At 43.5% G+C, this 20,930-nt stretch overlaps 2 long non-coding RNA genes across 8 annotated transcripts; one reads left to right on the forward strand and one right to left on the reverse strand.

The window, feature by feature from the left end:
• Positions 1–8,100: 8,100 nt before the first annotated feature.
• Positions 8,101–10,391, reverse strand: LOC113876463. Of its 4 annotated transcripts, none has more exons than XR_003506509.1 (3): positions 9,677–10,391; positions 8,912–9,063; positions 8,101–8,205 (listed from the first exon to the last, which is right to left on the reverse strand). It is a non-coding gene; the product is annotated as an uncharacterized LOC113876463 (long non-coding RNA). The 4 variants fall into 4 exon arrangements; XR_003506508.1 differs by having other exon boundaries at positions 8,881–9,063; XR_003506507.1 differs by lacking the exon at positions 8,101–8,205 and having other exon boundaries at positions 8,235–9,063; positions 9,677–9,978; positions 10,077–10,391.
• Positions 10,392–17,745: 7,354 nt separating this feature from the next.
• LOC113876464 lies at positions 17,746–20,034 on the forward strand. Of its 4 annotated transcripts, none has more exons than XR_003506512.1 (3): positions 17,746–18,460; positions 19,074–19,256; positions 19,932–20,034. It is a non-coding gene; the product is annotated as an uncharacterized LOC113876464 (long non-coding RNA). The 4 variants fall into 4 exon arrangements; XR_003506513.1 differs by having other exon boundaries at positions 19,074–19,225; XR_003506511.1 differs by lacking the exon at positions 19,932–20,034 and having other exon boundaries at positions 17,746–18,060; positions 18,159–18,460; positions 19,074–19,902.
• Positions 20,035–20,930: the final 896 nt, after the last annotated feature.

Here is a 20,930-nt window from a genome sequence, read left to right on the forward strand (position 1 = left end):
CTCCATCCTTGAAGCTGTCTTAGGGCTTCTCAGGTGGCACTAATGTTCCAGGAATCTGCCTGCCAATGCAGGACACATAGGAGACACGGGATCGATCCCTGGGTAGGGGGAGATCGCCTGCAGAAGGAAATGGCACCCAATCCCAGTATCTTGCCTGGAAAAGTCCATGGACAGGGGAGCCTGTCTTCCTCCCAGCAGTTGGTACCTCCCCTCCCCATATTTAAGCTCCTGCCCTCCCACCAGAAACCACTAGTTCAAAATATCCTTCTGCTGCTTTTTTGTTATATCCACTACTGGCCAGGAAGTAGTGTATACAACAATTTTTTTTTTTGTTATATCCACTACAAGAAACAGTATAAAAGTATAAAAACTTCTTTCTTATATCCACTTCATGTACCGTCAAGAAAGTTCTGTATATAGAAACAAAGTGTACTTTGTGCCACTTTGTTGGATACTGTGCTGTAATCCAACAGCACAGTAAAGGAGTAGCCAAAACACAGCCTCTAGGAGATGGAGACTTCCCATATGTCTGTCAGAGCAAGTAAATTCAGGACCTAGACTAAAAGGAACAGAAACGCTCACTTTTTCGGCATGGAGACACTGATTTTATTTAACCTCCAAGACAGACCATCCACCCAAAATGTCCATCAATAAGAAATAAAGGGTAACTGGTCCATCTATATACTGGAATACACTAAGCCATCAAAAAACCGAAGGAAAGAAGGCCATGGCAGCAGCTGAAATGGACCCACAGATGATCATAAGTAAGTGAAAGACAAATATCCTAAGCTATCACTTCTAGATGGAATCTCAACATGGATACAATAAACTTCTTGACAAAACATAAACAGCCTCCCAGACTTAGAAACAGTCCTTATGGTTACCAAAAATGAAAGTTTGGGGGCAGGGAGAATTAGGAACATGAAAATAACAGATACACTACTGTTTATAAAATAACCTACAAGGACCCACTGCAAAGCACAAGGAACCCTACTCAACATTCTGTAATGACCTACATGGGGAACGAAACTGAAAAAGAACATATAAGGCATGTGTGAATTATTCAAGTTGCTGTACACCTAAAAAAAAACACCCACCACAGTGTAAACTATCTATAATCCAATTCAAAAATAAGTGGAAAAAATAGAAAAGACCAAAAAAAAAAAAAACAAAACAAAACTGAAGAGTCTATTCTGCTCAGGCCTTGGGACCTGGGCTGATGTCACATCCCTGGAGTCTGAGTAGACTTGGGTCCCCAGACTGGACTGTCGTGGAGCTGAAGGGTCTGGTGAGGGTGCACCAGGCAATGAGCCCCGCACTGTGAAGACATGACTTCCTTTTCCCCTCTGTGTGAGCCCACAGTCTCCAGATTCCAGGCGGGTCCTCCTGCAGCAGAACCAGCCATAGTGCCCCCAAAGGATGGTGGAGCCTCTGGACTGGAAAAAGAATTTTTGCAAAGTCCCTGGGCTCTGCGTCTCCTGGTGGTGGGGGTTGGGGTTCCACCTCCAGCTTCCTTCCTTAGCGTCACCCACTGTGGATGACACCCCCTTCTGCAGAGTGGTGTTGCGACTGGGATCTGTCTTGGGAATGGAGGGTAAGGGGGAGGAGTAAGGAGACACAAGTCTTAAGCATAGCCGCTCTCACTGACAACCCAGAAACAGGACTTGTCCTAAGGCTCTGGTTGCCCAGGTACCAGCGTTGGGCATGAAGAAATTGCTGCCACCTTGTGGCCCATTTCCCACAACAACCGCTTGAAAGCCGGGGCTGAATGGCTATTCACAAGCCTGCCCTTAAGAAATGCCTGGGGTAAATCACCGGAAAAGAATTCAAAACAGGGCGGATCTTCAAAAAGCTAATTGCAAGAGGTAAGTTGTACTCACAGTGTAGAAGATAAACAGGGACCTGGAGAGATACTCAACATCACAAATTATAAAGAACTGCAAATCAGTACTCGAATAAGGTTTCACCCTACACTGGTCAGAATGACCATCATCAAAATGTCTATTCTCCCAGTGTTTATTGCAGCACATGGAAGCAACCTAGATGTCACGGATAAAGAAGTTGTGGTATGTATATACAATGAATAATAATAAGCTATAAAAAGGAAAAAAGTTGAGTCAGTTCTAGGAGGTAGCTGAACGTTGCTGCTGCTGACGCTAAGTCGCTTCAGTCATGTCCAAATCTGTGTGACCCCATAGACGGCAGCCACCAGGCTCCCCCGTCCCTAGGATTCTCCGGCAAGAACACTGGCGTGGGTTGCCATTTCCTTCTCCAATGCTTGAAAGTGAAAAGTGAAAGTGAAGTCCCTCAGTCGAACCTAGAGCTAGTCATACAGAGTGAAGAGAACAACAAATATTGTTATATTAATGATATATATGGAATCTAGAAAAACGGTATTGATGAACCTGTTTTCAGGAAGGAACTGCAGACACCAGATAGAGAGAGGGACTGGGGGACTAGGGAAGGAAAGAGTGGGCGTGGATGGAGAAAGTTGCATCGACATAGATACACAGCGAGTCTCAGACAGACAGCCTGAGAAGGTGCTAGAAGTACAGGTAGCCTGCCTGGCGCTCTGTGATGAGCCAGAGGTTGGGACTGGGGTGGGGGGAGAGTCTCGAGGGATGGGATACATGGATATAACTATAATTATGACTGATTGACATTGTGCATGGCAGAAACCAACATGACATTGTTAAGCACTTTTCCTCCAATTAAAAAATAAAAATTTTTAAAAAGATTTATGCTAAGTCACTTCAGTCATGTCCGACTCTTTGTAACCCCATGGACTACACAGTCCATGGAATTCTCCAGGCCAGAGTACTGGAGTGGGTAACCTTTCCCTTCTGCAGGGGATCTTTGCAAGTCAGGGATCAAACCCACGTCTCCAGCATTGCAGACGGATTCTTTAGTAGCTGAGCCACAAGGAAAGCCCAAGAATACTGGAGTGGGTAGCCTATCTATTCGCCAGTGGATCTTCCTGGACCTAATTAAGCTGAAAAATTTTGCACAACAAAGGAAAACACCGACTAGAGAGCAATGACATATGAATGGGAGAAAATAGGTACAGATCATGTAGGAGTCACTGATATGAGGACCTGACAAAATAAGCAAGGTGGCGTGTGCAATCAAAGCAGCAGACTCACTGATAGTTTGAATGACTAGTGGTTTCTAGTGTGAGGGCAGGGGCTTCAGTACGGGGGAGGAGGAGTGGGAGGTACAAACTGTTGGGAGGAAGACAGGCTCCCCTGTCCATGGAATTTTCCAGGCAAGAATACTGGGATTGGGTTGCCATTTCCTTCTGCAGGCGATCTCCCCTACCCAGGGATCGATCCCGTGTCTCCTGTGTGTCCTGCATTGGCAGGTGGATTCCTGAACACTAGTGCCACCTGAGAAGCCCTAAGACAGCTTCAAGGATGGAGCGTACAACATGGGAATATAGGCAATACTTTGTAAGAGCTGTAAATGGAAGGTGGCTTTCAAAATTGTCAACAAAATAATTGTAGAATTTAAAACAAAGGAAGTGAGTTGAGCCTGGGTGTGTGAGTAAAGGGTTGCTAGACTCGAGCCGAGGAGGGAGGCCAATGGTGAGAGGTCTTGGGGTGGGGTCTAGAGTGTGGGACAGAGGGCAGGCTTTCCAGGCTCCAGCTGGGACCAGGCTGAGAAGGGCAGGATTTCTCTTAGAGGGGGTCTGGGTGGGGCTGCAGCATCTGGAGAAGCTCTGTAGGAAAGCGAATGCCCACCTTGGAAGTCAAAGTCATGCGTCAACCGAGTTTGAGAGATGCTGAGATGTGTGAGTAGGTGAACCAAACTGAGACCAGAGTGGAGGCAAAACAGATCCAGGGTCCAGGGAAGGGATGTCACGAGGACAGAAGCATCTAGAACACAGGGAGCGGGGAGGGAGGAAAAGGAGGAGGGTGTTGACCTAGGAGTGTGCAGAGCCTGAAGGGTATGATACCCACCAGGGTTCTAGGAATCCTAAGTCAATAGACACTGATAAGAGGCCAGACAGGATATTCAGACAAGGTTTTATTGGAGCTCTGGCTGCATCAGGAAGGGAGTCAAACAGGTGACAAGTTGCCTTGTCTGCTTCTGGGGGATAAGGAGGTGTCGGGGCGCGTGTGGGAAATCTGGTCCATTAAGTGGGGTGAGGGCAGGCTGGGTCCAGCATTGGGCTGGAGGACTGACTGCCAGGTCTGCCCAGCCTCTTGGTGATGCTCTGTGCAGGCATCACGTCCAAGACCCCATCTTTGCTCTCCAGCTCTGAAGGGGTGACTGGAGTTTTGATCTTTTTTCTTTTTTATCTCGTGCATCGTTTGCCCAAGCTGTTCAGGTATGTAGAAGTATATTGAGTCCCTTGTCGTTTCCTTGTTGTCTGTGGCTCGGGAAGATGTGTGTCCACGCGGAAGCACTGCAGCCCAGGTCCCAGCGTGTCTGAAATCTAGAACCTGGAGAGCGGGGAGGGGCAGAGAATCGAGGATGGGGCAGGCCTAGGACTGTGCAGAGCCCAGCGGAATCTAGAAAAGCCGGGGATGGGGGATGAGTTTAGGGGGCAGGGGGTGGAGAGAGGGGCACTGCCCTGAGGGATGGGAGGGGAAAGTCAGGGTGAGGAATAACTCTGGTGGGGGAGGGGCGGGGCTGCATTCCCAGTTTCCCTCCTTGAGGCAAATAGGGGCCTCAGGTGCATCTGGCACTGTTGGAACCGCCAGCCTCCTGAGGAGCCCCGCCTTGCGAAGCACAGAGCTTCTTGGAGTCCACACCATGGTCCACAAGCTTCCCCTCGGGGTGATCCTTAAACTCCGGGGACTCCTCCGTGGCACAGAGCTTCTCCTTCCCTCTGTTCTGACCCTATTCTGTCCCTTGAAGACTGGCGCCCGGGCCCTGCGCCCCTGACTCCTCTCGGGGCCGCCCGGGTTCCTCTGGCCCCTCTGCTGAGATCAGGAGCCCGTCTGTGCGGGCGCCGCCCCTGCTGCCACAGGACACCTCCTCAGGGCTCCCCTCTGGAAGGTCCCGTTTGGTACCTCGCAGCCTTCCACCCCGCTGGGACTCAGGTCCCTCAGCCCTCCTACCCCCAGGACCCTGTTCTTCTAATTGCTCCTGGCTTCCCTGCAGATCTCCTTGCCAAAACTGGGCCTCTGTGTACTGGGGCCAGATTTCATCTGAGAGAGAGAGTTTTTAAGTGAAATGGAAAAACTAACTTAACTGCTTTGCCACACACGGGGGACCAAGCAGGCTAATGCCCTCAAGACTGTGTCCTGGGACTTCCGTGGTGGTCCAGTGGTTTAGAGTCCACCTTGAAATGCAGTGGACGTGGGTTTGATTCCTGGTGGGGAATCTAAGATCTCACAGCCCAGGAGCAGCTGAGCCTTCGCCCCACAGCTGGTGAGGCTTTGCGCTACAAGCAAGATCCCATCAGAGGTAGGGGCTATCCCGCATCTGCAAATGAGAACCAAGGCAGCCAAATAAATAGATAAATAAAATAAAATATTAAAATAAATAAAAGGCCGTGTGTCTGGTGGAGGGTTTTGAGGAGTCTTATAGTGTTCAAGGAGCAGATCCTGATCAACTCGAGGACGCTCTTCTCTTGGGTCCGTGATGAGGTCTCGGGGGGCAGCACAATCACCCTTGTGGTTCCAGCCGGTCTCAGGTCTTCCTGCTTGTGGGCGGCATCGTTCACTTCTTCCATCTGGCAGAGGTTTCAGATTCTGTGAAAGGGGTCAAAGGTCCTGGCTCTGAATACTATCGATAGCCCTTGAGGCAGAACTAACAGTCCATGAGTTTGTTTAATAGCTATGATATTATTATTTTGACTTCTTTGACAGTTTCCTTTATTTCTGCATTTTCTCACTTCTATGAGTAAAGGCATTCTTGACTAAAGTTGTTGTTCATAGAAGAAAGGCAGGTGCACATGGGTGGGGATCTACAAAGGCCTCCTAAGTTCCTTCTGGGCTACAATTCCAAGGGGAGTCAACCTATCTGATTTGAGGAAAGGACACAAGAGCTGGAAATAATCTCAAGTACCAAGCTTTGTTAGCATCAACAGTTTGTGTTAAGGAAATATTATTTGTCTCTTTGATCACCTTGTCCTAGCCCCCGGACAAACATTTGCAAAATATGAAAGCATATTACAATGAGAATAATGATTAAGGATTTGCGATATTTTTCAAAAGGGTCCTCTTATTTTAGAGGACAACAAGCAAGATGAGTTTTCGCGTGTTCCATCTGATAAATATGCGGTGTCCCAGTGGTCCTTGCTGTGAGGCTAGAGCTTGAATGGCCTCACTCACAATTAGTGTTGCAACTAGAGAAAGCCCGCACTAGCAATGAAGAGCCTGCGTGCTACGTCAAAGACCAGCCTCCAAGAATGAGTAAATAAGTAAATCATAAAACCACATGTACAAAAAAGAGTCTCAGACTGAATTCCAGAAGACAAGGAACCAACACCATTCTAACCTCAGGAAGTCCAGGCCCAAATCCTGTCATTTGATTTTGCTTGCCGATTTCTCTCTTCATAAGGGCCCCCAAATATGAAGATTATTGCAAATGTCAGGAGACAGTCATTTTTATTTACCTGATAAGGCTGCTCAGAGTTAAGCATCTCTAACTTCTGGGGAAACCAAACGAGAGAAAAGTAACATATTTTCGTTTTACTCACAGAGGGCATTTATTCAATTGCTGTCAATCATTAGTAGCTTGAGGGGAAGGGCTGGGCTTTATCTAGAAAGCTAACGCATCAATGATATTTCAGAGCAAAAAAAAATAATAATAATAATAATAACCCATAAACTTTAAAACTATATTTACAAGTTGACTCAGTATTTCATCTTTTGTTAAATACTTTTATAATAGCAGCAGGTTTTTTAAATTGGGATTTTAAAATATCTTATCCAGTTAGCTGCCTGGTATAATGTAAACTGATCAGACATCACTGCTTGTCAGAATGCTCTCTCCTATGAATCTTGTTGGAGATGAAGACCTTTTGCAAAACCATCAGAGTACAATAACTATGTGTGACTGACTTAAAGACTGAAAGATATAGTGATACAACTGAGCAGAATGTAATGGGTTAAGAAACTTGGTTACAATAACCAGATTTATGACTTGGTAGTAAAACTTGGCATGCCCTGGTATGTCCTAATTATGACATTGGGACCTACCAGGTTTGTAGGAATTTCTTTTTTTTTTTTTTTTTTAGCAAATCTCTATTAATAATATCCATCCCAGTATAATCTGAGAAGGCTTCTCATTCACTTGATAATGCTTCCCATGGTGTTTAACATACCAGTGATGCTAGTTAATCTAATATTCCCCTCTGAGATGCCTCACAGTTCCTCTGGAACACTCGGAGTTAGCTAGAGAAAGAGACTTACCATCTGTTCTCCAAGGCAGCTCATATTCCAGGAAAATTGTGTTCTGTTAACAGAGAGAGAAAACCAAATTCCAGAATTGTTGCAGCTTACTATTAATAATAAAAGTCATTTACTCAATTAACTTATATTTAATCTTCATCAATCCTGAAATGTACGCAATTCTTGCTAAAGTCACATCATGAGAAAGCTGGGCTGGAAGAAGCAGAAGCTGGAATCAAGATTGCCGGGAGAAATATCAATAACCTCAGATATGCAGATGACACCACCCTTATGGCAGAAAGTGAAGAAAAACTAAAGAGCCTCTTGATGAAAGTGAAAGAAGAGAGTGAAAAAGTTGGCTTAAAACTCAACATTCAGAAAACTAAGATCATGACATCAGGTCCCATCACTTCATGGCAAATAGGTGGTGAAACAGTGGAAACAGTGGCTGACTTTATTTTTGGGGGGGCTCCAGAATCACTGCAGATGGTGACTGCAGCCATGAAATTAAAAGATGCTTACCCCTTGGAAGGAAAGTTATGACCAACCTAGACAGCATATTAAAAAGCAGAGACATTACTTTGCCAACAGAGGTCCGTCTAGTCAAGCCTATGGTTTTTCCAGTGGTCATGTATGGATGTGAGAGTTGGACTGTGAAGAAGGCTGAGCGCCGAAGAATTGGTGCTTTTGAACTGTGGTGTTGGAGAAGACTCTTGAGAGTCCCTTGGACTGCAAGGAGATCCAACCAGTCCATCCTAAAGGAGACCAGTCCTGGGTGTTCATTGGAGGGACTGATGCTGAGGCTGAAACTTCCATTTATTTTTAGTAGATATTGAATCATATCACAGTAGCACAATCCCTTAAAACCGAAAATCAAGAAATAGGCAATTTAATTTTTTTATCAACAGTATATTTTATAACGTATAAGACATGCATATCTTAGGGCACAGTTTTTCTTTTTGTCATACGAGATATATACTTAATAAATTCAAAAATGTTTAGTGTTTTTTCATAAAAGGAAAGGTAAGTAAACATAGACTTGTTCAGAACTCAATGTTTCACTGTTTTCTCTAAAATTGATTTACATTTTCAATGAATTCTCATCATTAAATTTAATTTAACAAAACTATAATGGTTTAAATTCCTGAGCGTCCAAAATACAAAGTGTAATTCTTTTCAAGAGCTTACCTAAAAGCTTATACACCATTTATCTCAGTTATTTATGACAGTTATCAGTGTGAGTGAACTTTCTTGCTGACAACTTTTGCCACAGGTATGACCTAGTGACTAGCGGTAGAACTAAGTACAGAAAAGAATGTTGGTGTCTCGTGTCTCCAGTAATCAGACACAGTTAACAAGCTAAACTGATGTCAGTACCACACAGAGACTTAATACTGGACATTTGCCAGATTTTGTGACTCAGAAATACTCCATTTGTAAGTGCTTATTGTACTTTGAGTCAATGGAATAGAGCTCATTTAGAAGTTAACCTCAGGAATGTTTTCTAAAGACAAAGACACACACGGAGACATACACACGAGCAGAGATCTGTTTCATCATTTTACTTTTCATGAATCAGGCACTGCAATTAAACTTGTCAGTTGATGAAAAACAGAGAGAACCGTCAAATGTTCACACTTGAGGCCAAAGGCTTCTTTTTCTTTCCTCCTTCCACCCGTCTCCCGGCTCGGTTTCAGTTCTTCGAAATAAGCCAAGGCTGAAACGCAGGCAATGTGGGCTGTGTTTGTATTAATACTTAGGGACATGGTGAGGCTTAACATCAACTTTTCTCCTAAGAATATCTTTGTTCTCTCAGGGTGAGTGTTCTAGAAAACTAAAGTGTGTCATCAAGCCACTCTCTCCATCTGCACATGCAAAAAGAACCAGTTCTGAAATTTCAAGAGTTTCATCTCAACCATTTTCCCCAAAGTCTAAAGAATATTGTGACTACATACTGTTAAATTCTTTTGTCCTTATTGATAGGTTTAAACGTGTAGGTTGACCAGTCATCTAAAATGTGTCCTACGAGGTTATCAGAGGGAATCAAAGGAGCATTTCCCATTTTTGATCAGACACCTATGAGCCAAATGCAAACCAGACCTCATTAGCTGGTGGAAACCTTATATGAGGGGGAAGACACCAGAAAGCATAAAGCTCAGAGTGGCTGTTTCCAATTCCCGCCAAGTCCATGACCTTAGTCCTTAGACCTCACAGGTGGGATTTCCAACATGAAAACTAATCAGACAGGCACTCAGTTTTCCCCAGATGGAAACAAATGTTCCTCAGATGGACATGTTGAAGGAGCCTTGGATACACAGCGGGGGACTCACCCAGATGCTGGTCGAGATGTCTCGATGTCCCAGACGTTGTCTTTCTCCTTCCTCAAAATAATTCCTTGGGGCAGCGAAATTCAAGCTGGTATGGGCTGGAAGAAGACAGGAACATCCTTGAGGCGAAGGTGGCCTCCCCACCCTCTAGGGCGGCCCTTCCTCTTCCCTCCTCTACCGCCTTGGTGTCCCCACTGCCTGCTTGGTGGACCGAGTATGACTGGGGCTCAGCCTTCTTGACACGGGTCCTCGGGGATCAGGCCTCTGAAGGAATCTTCCCAGCGTTCCAACCTTCTGGAAAGAGGCTGCGTGGAGGAAAAATCTAGAGAGTGTGATGGAGCCAGGGGACACCCAGGGGGGGTTACCCCTAAGCCAACCCCACACGGGACTCCAAATTTGTTACCCAAATTCGGCCTCTGCACACCAAGGCGGAGTGGAGTCTGTAAGAAAGAAGTTTGGGTGAAGTAGAAAGAAAGAGCTTTACTGCTTTGCTAGGAAAAATGGGCCACATTGGCCTAGTGCCCCCAGAGCCGTGAGTGCCAGCCTGGAGTGGGTATGTGGAGTCTTTAGTGTTTATGGAGCCCTGGCTGGTGTTGAGGCAGTGGGGAGGCCGCAGCATCAACCTTCTTGTTCCAGCCAGTCTGGGGTCTACCTGCTGTGGGCAGCAGTTCACTTGTTCAGCCTGGTGGGGGTTTCGGTAACTGCAAAATAGCTCACACATAAGGCACAGAACACTACCAAGAGACCTTGAGGAAGAAAAGTCCTTGACTTTGTGTGATGGCTCCAGTATTATTATTTTGTCTTGTTTGACATTTTCCCCTTCAGGATTTTCTCACTGCTCTGATGAAATTTATTCTTTGTTTTCCCCCATCCTCGCCAGAACGCATGAGGGATCTTTGTTCCCCGACCTGGATCCTACCTTCAGCCCATGAATTTGACTGGTGGAGTCTTAGCCACCAGACCACCATGGAAGCCCCTAAATGGATTATTTGGTGAAAGATTTCCTACAGACAAAAGGCTGGTGGAGGACTTGACTGGGGTTTCTTCTGGGAAAGCCTCAGTGGGTCCTGCTTGGTTACAATCTGGCCCTTCCCTGGTCTGCCCCTGCCTGGCGTCTCAGCCCTCCAGGAGAAGGAAGTCGGCACAGAAACAGGCAGGAGGCCACAGGAGAGTTCAGATGCTCTTTATTTCTTTAGGGAGAAGTGTACACGTTGTCAGGGTGGCTGAGCGGTAAAGAATATGCCTGCAGTGCAGCACATGACGGGCACTTGAGTCTGGTCTCTGGATGCGTAAGATCCCCTGGAGTAGGAAATGGCACGCCACTACAGTATTTTTGCCTGGAAACCCCATGGGCATTGGAGCCTGGGGGGCCACAGTCCAAAGGGTCGCAAAGAACCACTGAACAGGCACACAGGCAGGAAGGTAACATTCGTGCGGTGCCGGTAACAGCAAACTTTCGGTTTCTATATTTGTCCTGGTTCTTACAGTGGAGGAACCAATACAGGAAGGCAAGCTGGTAATCTTTGCCTCCTGAACACTGTTACCATCATATCAGTGATGTCTCTCCAGGTTCAAATCAGTCTTGTTGGTTAGGCAGGCACATTTGGAATGTGTAAATCATAAATCTTGATCACAAAGATCCCACAAAAATAAATCTTTTAACATAAAAACGTGTAAGATTTCGCAAAAATAGCATAGATACTGAAGGGGTAGATAAATAGAGATTAAACCGTAAAGACTTCAGGTTGTTTGTGACCAAACATTGCCTTAAATATATACAAGGTCTTCTTCTGTAAAGAACTCAGGCCCAGCTGGTTCCATGCCACGGAACCTATCTTTTGTAGGGCCCATCCCACCAAACATTTGACTAGGTGTTTAAGCAGCCGTTTGAAGGGCGTCCGGGCCTGCTCCATTCTATATAATTGTAATTTATCTTCTACAAATTTACTTATTTTCTCTGTGAGAACATCAGCAAGTGTATTTTGAAGAGTTTCCATTAGCTCGGTCTTGGTGAAAGAAATCAATGTCTCCATGCCAAAACACTGAGCTTCTCTGAGTGTGTCTGTTCCCCTTAGTCCAAGTCCTCTATTTATTTGCTCTCAAATCCTGCACTTTTTATCAGACAAACTAGGCTACTTTTGTAGCTCTTTTTAGCAGGCAAAAAAAAGGCTCTAAAGGGCAGCTGGAAATCCCCACTTCAGCAAGTCCCCAGTTCAGGAAGTCCTCAGTTAGAGTGCATTTCTCACTGTGCTCTTAAATATGTTCACCAAGATTTAAATGTTCAACCATCTGTTGAGTGTTACTACAACTACCCTAGCTTTACTTCCCTGTGACTCATTGTGGTCACTGTGACTCATTGTGGTCCTTGTCCTAAGGGTGTTTATTGCAGACGTAAGTTTAGAGCCTCATATGTGCCTCCTCTTGTCTCTTGTCTGTCATAGGCCTTTTTTAGTCCCTGTGTTACTTCTTGTGCCCAGTCTCATTTTCTCTTCATTGTCCTGCCAGGAGTTTGCTTTAATGCAACCATCTCTGACTTTGTTCATTCTTTCTAATACATATTAATGAGACACTGAGTAATTTGATTTGGCTTTTCTTTCTTTTTTCCCTTAAAGTGTTCTTCTTTTCCCCCTATTCTTCTTCTTCTTTTTTTTTTTTAATTGTATTTGAGTACTGTTGATTTACAAGTTTGTCTTAGTTTGAGGGGTAAAGTAAAGGGAATCAGTTTTACATATATACACTCTTTTGAGATTCTTTTCCCACATAGCTGATTATGCAGCATGGAATAGAGTTCCTTGTGCTATACAGCAGGTCCTTATTCATTATCTATTTTATATACAGTAGTGTGCACTTGTCGGCCCCAATCTTCCCATTACTTTCTCCTTCCCCACCTCCCTTTTGTAACCATAAGATTTGTTTTTCACATCTGTAACTCTTTCTGTATTGCAGATGAGTTCATCTGTTCCCATATTGCAATGTCCAAATGAACATGTTTTAGTGCCTTGAGAAATTGTAAAGCACCTCTGTCAAACAAGGTTTGGCGTATTCTTTAAATACATTTTTTAAAATGTTCTGTTTAAAGTGAGATTCCGTAAAAAGAAGAACCTCATCTCTTTTGTGGGTGAAACTCCTTTGAAATTGCAAAAGTGGCTCTTTTTCCATGTGCTATTAGAGAAAGGAGGCTTGAAACACACTTTTTTTTTTTTAAGAACACTGACCCTGAGAGTACAAAAATATTCTTAGGAGAAAAGTTGATGGTCAGCTTTATCTTCTGTGCGTCCGATGAGGCTTAGCATTAACTTTTGAAGTTCAGAAACACCTGCCCTACTTTTGTTTTTTTGTGACTCAGTTTGCCTTCAGTTCACATTTGTTGGTGTGACTTCATATCTTCCTTGACAAGTACTTGCAATAAACATGCTCACAATACCCTCCTATTCTGTTGTCTGTCATCGTTTCCCTTTTTGTTCCTAGCACTGCTTATCATGACCAGTCTCATTGTCTCTTTATCATCCTGGCCGAAGTTTGCCCTTACAGAACTATCCCTGACGTTGATTCTTTAGGGCATTTTCACAGACACTGAATGTTTTCCTTTGACCTTTATTTTCTTTGTCCTTTAAATTTTTGTTATTTTTCTTAGTTCTTTATTTTTTTGAGCTGAAGAAAGTAACATCGTTTTTTATTTGATTCAAACCCATTTTCATATACAAAGCTAATTTATTATATACAAAATAAATGCATATTCTTAAAAACTGTTAGAATACACATTTCCAAAGGACGAAAAAAATGTGGATTTTCCCATTATTATCTTCAATCATGCTACACAGAAACAAATCAAACATTAGCTCATATACACACACTAAAAATGTTTAAAACAGCATTCAATGCATCAGAACAAAACATACATCTTATATATGCAATTTTAAAAGGATGAGAAAGAGAAGAATGGATTGCACCAGATGAACAGTACCTCCATTAAAATAGGCATCCCTCATAGCTCAGTTGGTAGAGAATCCACCTGCAATGCAGGAGACCCCGGTTCAATTCCTGAGTCAGGAAGATCCACTGGAGAAGGGACAGGCTACCCACTCCAATATTCTTGGGCTTCCCTTGTGGCTCAACTGGTAAAGAATCTGCCTACAATGCAGGAGACCTGGGTTAGATCCATGGGTCGGGAAGATCCCCTGGAGAAGCGAAAGGCTATCCACTCCAGTATTTTGGCCTGGAGAATTCCATAGACTATATGGGGTCGCAAAGAGTCAGACAGGACTGAGCGACTTTCACTTTTCATTAAAATGAGAATACTAATAAAAATTATTTACACATATTTATTAAGTCTGATACTACCTCAACTTTAAAAATTTTTTGGGAGAGAGGCATACAAGTATTCATTGAATCACAGTGGGGTCGCAAAGAGTCGGACACGACTGAGCGACTGAACTGAACTGAACTGAAGGCTTAATATTCTCTCTTTTGTTGCCAGTTGCAGTAGAACAAATGAGAAGGAACACTTTATGATAACTACCTAATTTTTTGAATTCCTTGAATATTTAAGTAGCGGCACGATTTACAAGAATTTTTTTTAAAGAAATAATTCCAAATTTTCATCTATCTTCCTCTAAATTTACTGTGTGCTTATAAGTATACACACACACACACACACACATGCATTCCAGTCACTGTCACCTCTATGATAACACCTGACATAATTATATGACATAATCACTAACATAATCATATGTGTTCAGTATTTTTCTGACCTAATGAAGTCACTTCCATAGCTATGCATCCGAAAGAAAATCATAATCATATGACATAATCACTGACATAATCATATGTGTTCAATATTTTCTGTCTTAATGAAGTCACTTCCATAGCTATGCATCCGATAGAAAATCACTGCCTAGATCTCTGATTATTTTTTCTTAATATTTTTTTCTCCAAGTCTAGAGAAAACTCATGATATTAAAAGATGCTTGTTCTTTGGAGAATCCCAGGGACAGGGGAGCCTGGTGGGCTGCCATCTATGGGGTTGCACAGAGTCGAACACGACTGAAGCGACTTAGCAGCAGCCGCAGCAGCAGCTCTTTGGAAGAAAAGCTATGACAAACGTAGACAGCATATTAAAAAGCAGAGACATTACGCAGACAAAGGTCCATCTAGTCAAAGCTATGGTTTTTCCAGTAGTCACGTATGGATGTGAGAGTTGGACCATAAAGAAAGCTGAGCGCTGAAGAATTGATGCTTTTCAACTGTGGTGTTAGAGAAGACTCTTGAGAGTCCCTTGAACAGCCAAGAGATCAAAATCAGTCAATCCTAAAGGAAATCAACCCAGAATATTCATCAGAGGGACTGATGCTGAAGCTGAAGCTGTAATACTTTGGCCACCTGATGTGAAGAACTAACTCATTGGAAAAGACCCTGATTATGGGAAAGATTGAGGGCAGGAGGAGAAGGGGATGACAGAGGATGAGACGTTTGGATGGCATCACTGACTCGATGGACATGAGTTTGAGCAAGCTCTGGGAGTTGGTGATGGACAGGGAGGCCTGGTGTGCTGCAATCCAGGGGTCGCAGAGTCAGACACGACTGAGTGACTGAATAGAACTGATAGAAAAGCAAACAGCTGGAGGAAGAAAAGCCATCCCTATTATGAATTTCTGAAGAGAACAGACCAGCCATATGATTTTCTGTAAAGCTAACTATAAAACAGTAGCCACCCAAAAATTTTGGAGACGGTATTTATGAATCATAAAGACCAGTAAAATGCATAATAGGAAAAAAAATAAAAGACCAGTAAGATGCACTGTAATATGCCATAATTTTGGAAGAAATTTAGAAACCATTATAAATAAAATCCCGAAGGAATAAAGTTATTCTCCTTAATCCCTATATAAGAAACTAAGAGGTTGAAAGTTTTTCATTTAAGTCTGACAACTGACATCTCCTTATCAGAACTACTCTCTAAATTGTTTGTTGATTAATATAATTTTCCATTCTAAAGAGTAAAACGTGTCTATAGTGTTTTTGTTCATTTTGTCTCTAAGTCATGTTGGACTGTTTGTGACCCCATGGACTGTAGCCCACCAGGCTCCTCTGTCCATGAAATTCTCCAGGCAAGAATACTGTACTCAGACACAATTAAAAAAAAAAGAAGAAGAAGAATAGGGGGAAAAGAAGAACACTTTAAGGGAAAAAAGAAAGAAAAGCCAAATCAAATTACTCAGTGTCTCATTAATATGTATTAGAAAGAATGAACAAAGTCAGAGATGGTTGCATTAAAGCAAACTCCTGGCAGGACAATGAAGAGAAAATGAGACTGGGCACAAGAAGTAACACAGGGACTAAAAAAGGCCTATGACAGACAAGAGACAAGAGGAGGCACATATGAGGCTCTAAACTTACGTCTGCAATAAACACCCTTAGGACAAGGACCACAATGAGTCACAGTGACCACAATGAGTCACAGGGAAGTAAAGCTAGGGTAGTTGTAGTAACACTCAACAGATGGTTGAACATTTAAATCTTGGTGAACATATTTAAGAGCACAGTGAGAAATGCACTCTAACTGAGGACTTCCTGAACTGGGGACTTGCTGAAGTGGGGATTTCCAGCTGCCCTTTAGAGCCTTTTTTTTGCCTGCTAAAAAGAGCTACAAAAGTAGCCTAGTTTGTCTGATAAAAAGTGCAGGATTTGAGAGCAAATAAATAGAGGACTTGGACTAAGGGGAACAGACACACTCAGAGAAGCTCAGTGTTTTGGCATGGAGACATTGATTTCTTTCACCAAGACCGAGCTAATGGAAACTCTTCAAAATACACTTGCTGATGTTCTCACAGAGAAAATAAGTAAATTTGTAGAAGATAAATTACAATTATATAGAATGGAGCAGGCCCGGACGCCCTTCAAACGGCTGCTTAAACACCTAGTCAAATGTTTGGTGGGATGGGCCCTACAAAAGATAGGTTCCGTGGCATGGAACCAGCTGGGCCTGAGTTCTTTACAGAAGAAGACCTTGTATATATTTAAGGCAATGTTTGGTCACAAACAACCTGAAGTCTTTACGGTTTAATCTCTATTTATCTACCCCTTCAGTATCTATGCTATTTTTGCGAAATCTTACACGTTTTTATGTTAAAAGATTTATTTTTGTGGGATCTTTGTGATCAAGATTTATGATTTACACATTCCAAATGTGCCTGCCTAACCAACAAGACTGATTTGAACCTGGAGAGACATCACTGATATGATGGTAACAGTGTTCAGGAGGCAAAGATTACCAGCTTGCCTTCCTGTATTGGTTCCTCCACTGTAAGAACCAGGACAAATATAGAAACCGAAAGTTTGCTGTTACCGGCACCGCACGAATGTTACCTTCCTGCCTGTGTGCCTGTTCAGTGGTTCTTTGCGACCCTTTGGACTGTGGCCCCCCAGGCTCCAATGCCCATGGGGTTTCCAGGCAAAAATACTGTAGTGGCGTGCCATTTCCTACTCCAGGGGATCTTACGCATCCAGAGACCAGACTCAAGTGCCCGTCATGTGCTGCACTGCAGGCATATTCTTTACCGCTCAGCCACCCTGACAACGTGTACACTTCTCCCTAAAGAAATAAAGAGCATCTGAACTCTCCTGTGGCCTCCTGCCTGTTTCTGTGCCGACTTCCTTCTCCTGGAGGGCTGAGACGCCAGGCAGGGGCAGACCAGGGAAGGGCCAGATTGTAACCAAGCAGGACCCACTGAGGCTTTCCCAGAAGAAACCCCAGTCAAGTCCTCCACCAGCCTTTTGTCTGTAGGAAATCTTTCACCAAATAATCCATTTAGGGGCTTCCATGGTGGTCTGGTGGCTAAGACTCCACCAGTCAAATTCATGGGCTGAAGGTAGGATCCAGGTCGGGGAACAAAGATCCCTCATGCGTTCTGGCGAGGATGGGGGAAAACAAAGAATAAATTTCATCAGAGCAGTGAGAAAATCCTGAAGGGGAAAATGTCAAACAAGACAAAATAATAATACTGGAGCCATCACACAAAGTCAAGGACTTTTCTTCCTCAAGGTCTCTTGGTAGTGTTCTGTGCCTTATGTGTGAGCTATTTTGCAGTTACCGAAACCCCCACCAGGCTGAACAAGTGAACTGCTGCCCACAGCAGGTAGACCCCAGACTGGCTGGAACAAGAAGGTTGATGCTGCGGCCTCCCCACTGCCTCAACACCAGCCAGGGCTCCATAAACACTAAAGACTCCACATACCCACTCCAGGCTGGCACTCACGGCTCTGGGGGCACTAGGCCAATGTGGCCCATTTTTCCTAGCAAAGCAGTAAAGCTCTTTCTTTCTACTTCACCCAAACTTCTTTCTTACAGACTCCACTCCGCCTTGGTGTGCAGAGGCCGAATTTGGGTAACAAATTTGGAGTCCCGTGTGGGGTTGGCTTAGGGGTAACCCCCCCTGGGTGTCCCCTGGCTCCATCACACTCTCTAGATTTTTCCTCCACGCAGCCTCTTTCCAGAAGGTTGGAACGCTGGGAAGATTCCTTCAGAGGCCTGATCCCCGAGGACCCGTGTCAAGAAGGCTGAGCCCCAGTCATACTCGGTCCACCAAGCAGGCAGTGGGGACACCAAGGCGGTAGAGGAGGGAAGAGGAAGGGCCGCCCTAGAGGGTGGGGAGGCCACCTTCGCCTCAAGGATGTTCCTGTCTTCTTCCAGCCCATACCAGCTTGAATTTCGCTGCCCCAAGGAATTATTTTGAGGAAGGAGAAAGACAACGTCTGGGACATCGAGACATCTCGACCAGCATCTGGGTGAGTCCCCCGCTGTGTATCCAAGGCTCCTTCAACATGTCCATCTGAGGAACATTTGTTTCCATCTGGGGAAAACTGAGTGCCTGTCTGATTAGTTTTCATGTTGGAAATCCCACCTGTGAGGTCTAAGGACTAAGGTCATGGACTTGGCGGGAATTGGAAACAGCCACTCTGAGCTTTATGCTTTCTGGTGTCTTCCCCCTCATATAAGGTTTCCACCAGCTAATGAGGTCTGGTTTGCATTTGGCTCATAGGTGTCTGATCAAAAATGGGAAATGCTCCTTTGATTCCCTCTGATAACCTCGTAGGACACATTTTAGATGACTGGTCAACCTACACGTTTAAACCTATCAATAAGGACAAAAGAATTTAACAGTATGTAGTCACAATATTCTTTAGACTTTGGGGAAAATGGTTGAGATGAAACTCTTGAAATTTCAGAACTGGTTCTTTTTGCATGTGCAGATGGAGAGAGTGGCTTGATGACACACTTTAGTTTTCTAGAACACTCACCCTGAGAGAACAAAGATATTCTTAGGAGAAAAGTTGATGTTAAGCCTCACCATGTCCCTAAGTATTAATACAAACACAGCCCACATTGCCTGCGTTTCAGCCTTGGCTTATTTCGAAGAACTGAAACCGAGCCGGGAGACGGGTGGAAGGAGGAAAGAAAAAGAAGCCTTTGGCCTCAAGTGTGAACATTTGACGGTTCTCTCTGTTTTTCATCAACTGACAAGTTTAATTGCAGTGCCTGATTCATGAAAAGTAAAATGATGAAACAGATCTCTGCTCGTGTGTATGTCTCCGTGTGTGTCTTTGTCTTTAGAAAACATTCCTGAGGTTAACTTCTAAATGAGCTCTATTCCATTGACTCAAAGTACAATAAGCACTTACAAATGGAGTATTTCTGAGTCACAAAATCTGGCAAATGTCCAGTATTAAGTCTCTGTGTGGTACTGACATCAGTTTAGCTTGTTAACTGTGTCTGATTACTGGAGACACGAGACACCAACATTCTTTTCTGTACTTAGTTCTACCGCTAGTCACTAGGTCATACCTGTGGCAAAAGTTGTCAGCAAGAAAGTTCACTCACACTGATAACTGTCATAAATAACTGAGATAAATGGTGTATAAGCTTTTAGGTAAGCTCTTGAAAAGAATTACACTTTGTATTTTGGACGCTCAGGAATTTAAACCATTATAGTTTTGTTAAATTAAATTTAATGATGAGAATTCATTGAAAATGTAAATCAATTTTAGAGAAAACAGTGAAACATTGAGTTCTGAACAAGTCTATGTTTACTTACCTTTCCTTTTATGAAAAAACACTAAACATTTTTGAATTTATTAAGTATATATCTCGTATGACAAAAAGAAAAACTGTGCCCTAAGATATGCATGTCTTATACGTTATAAAATATACTGTTGATAAAAAAATTAAATTGCCTATTTCTTGATTTTCGGTTTTAAGGGATTGTGCTACTGTGATATGATTCAATATCTACTAAAAATAAATGGAAGTTTCAGCCTCAGCATCAGTCCCTCCAATGAACACCCAGGACTGGTCTCCTTTAGGATGGACTGGTTGGATCTCCTTGCAGTCCAAGGGACTCTCAAGAGTCTTCTCCAACACCACAGTTCAAAAGCACCAATTCTTCGGCGCTCAGCCTTCTTCACAGTCCAACTCTCACATCCATACATGACCACTGGAAAAACCATAGGCTTGACTAGACGGACCTCTGTTGGCAAAGTAATGTCTCTGCTTTTTAATATGCTGTCTAGGTTGGTCATAACTTTCCTTCCAAGGGGTAAGCATCTTTTAATTTCATGGCTGCAGTCACCATCTGCAGTGATTCTGGAGCCCCCCCAAAAATAAAGTCAGCCACTGTTTCCACTGTTTCACCACCTATTTGCCATGAAGTGATGGGACCTGATGTCATGATCTTAGTTTTCTGAATGTTGAGTTTTAAGCCAACTTTTTCACTCTCTTCTTTCACTTTCATCAAGAGGCTCTTTAGTTTTTCTTCACTTTCTGCCATAAGGGTGGTGTCATCTGCATATCTGAGGTTATTGATATTTCTCCCGGCAATCTTGATTCCAGCTTCTGCTTCTTCCAGCCCAGCTTTCTCATGATGTGACTTTAGCAAGAATTGCGTACATTTCAGGATTGATGAAGATTAAATATAAGTTAATTGAGTAAATGACTTTTATTATTAATAGTAAGCTGCAACAATTCTGGAATTTGGTTTTCTCTCTCTGTTAACAGAACACAATTTTCCTGGAATATGAGCTGCCTTGGAGAACAGATGGTAAGTCTCTTTCTCTAGCTAACTCCGAGTGTTCCAGAGGAACTGTGAGGCATCTCAGAGGGGAATATTAGATTAACTAGCATCACTGGTATGTTAAACACCATGGGAAGCATTATCAAGTGAATGAGAAGCCTTCTCAGATTATACTGGGATGGATATTA

Source organism: Bos indicus x Bos taurus, chromosome 18, assembly GCF_003369695.1.
Source record: "Bos indicus x Bos taurus breed Angus x Brahman F1 hybrid chromosome 18, Bos_hybrid_MaternalHap_v2.0, whole genome shotgun sequence".
In the NCBI taxonomy this organism is placed as follows: Eukaryota; Metazoa; Chordata; class Mammalia; order Artiodactyla; family Bovidae; genus Bos; species Bos indicus x Bos taurus.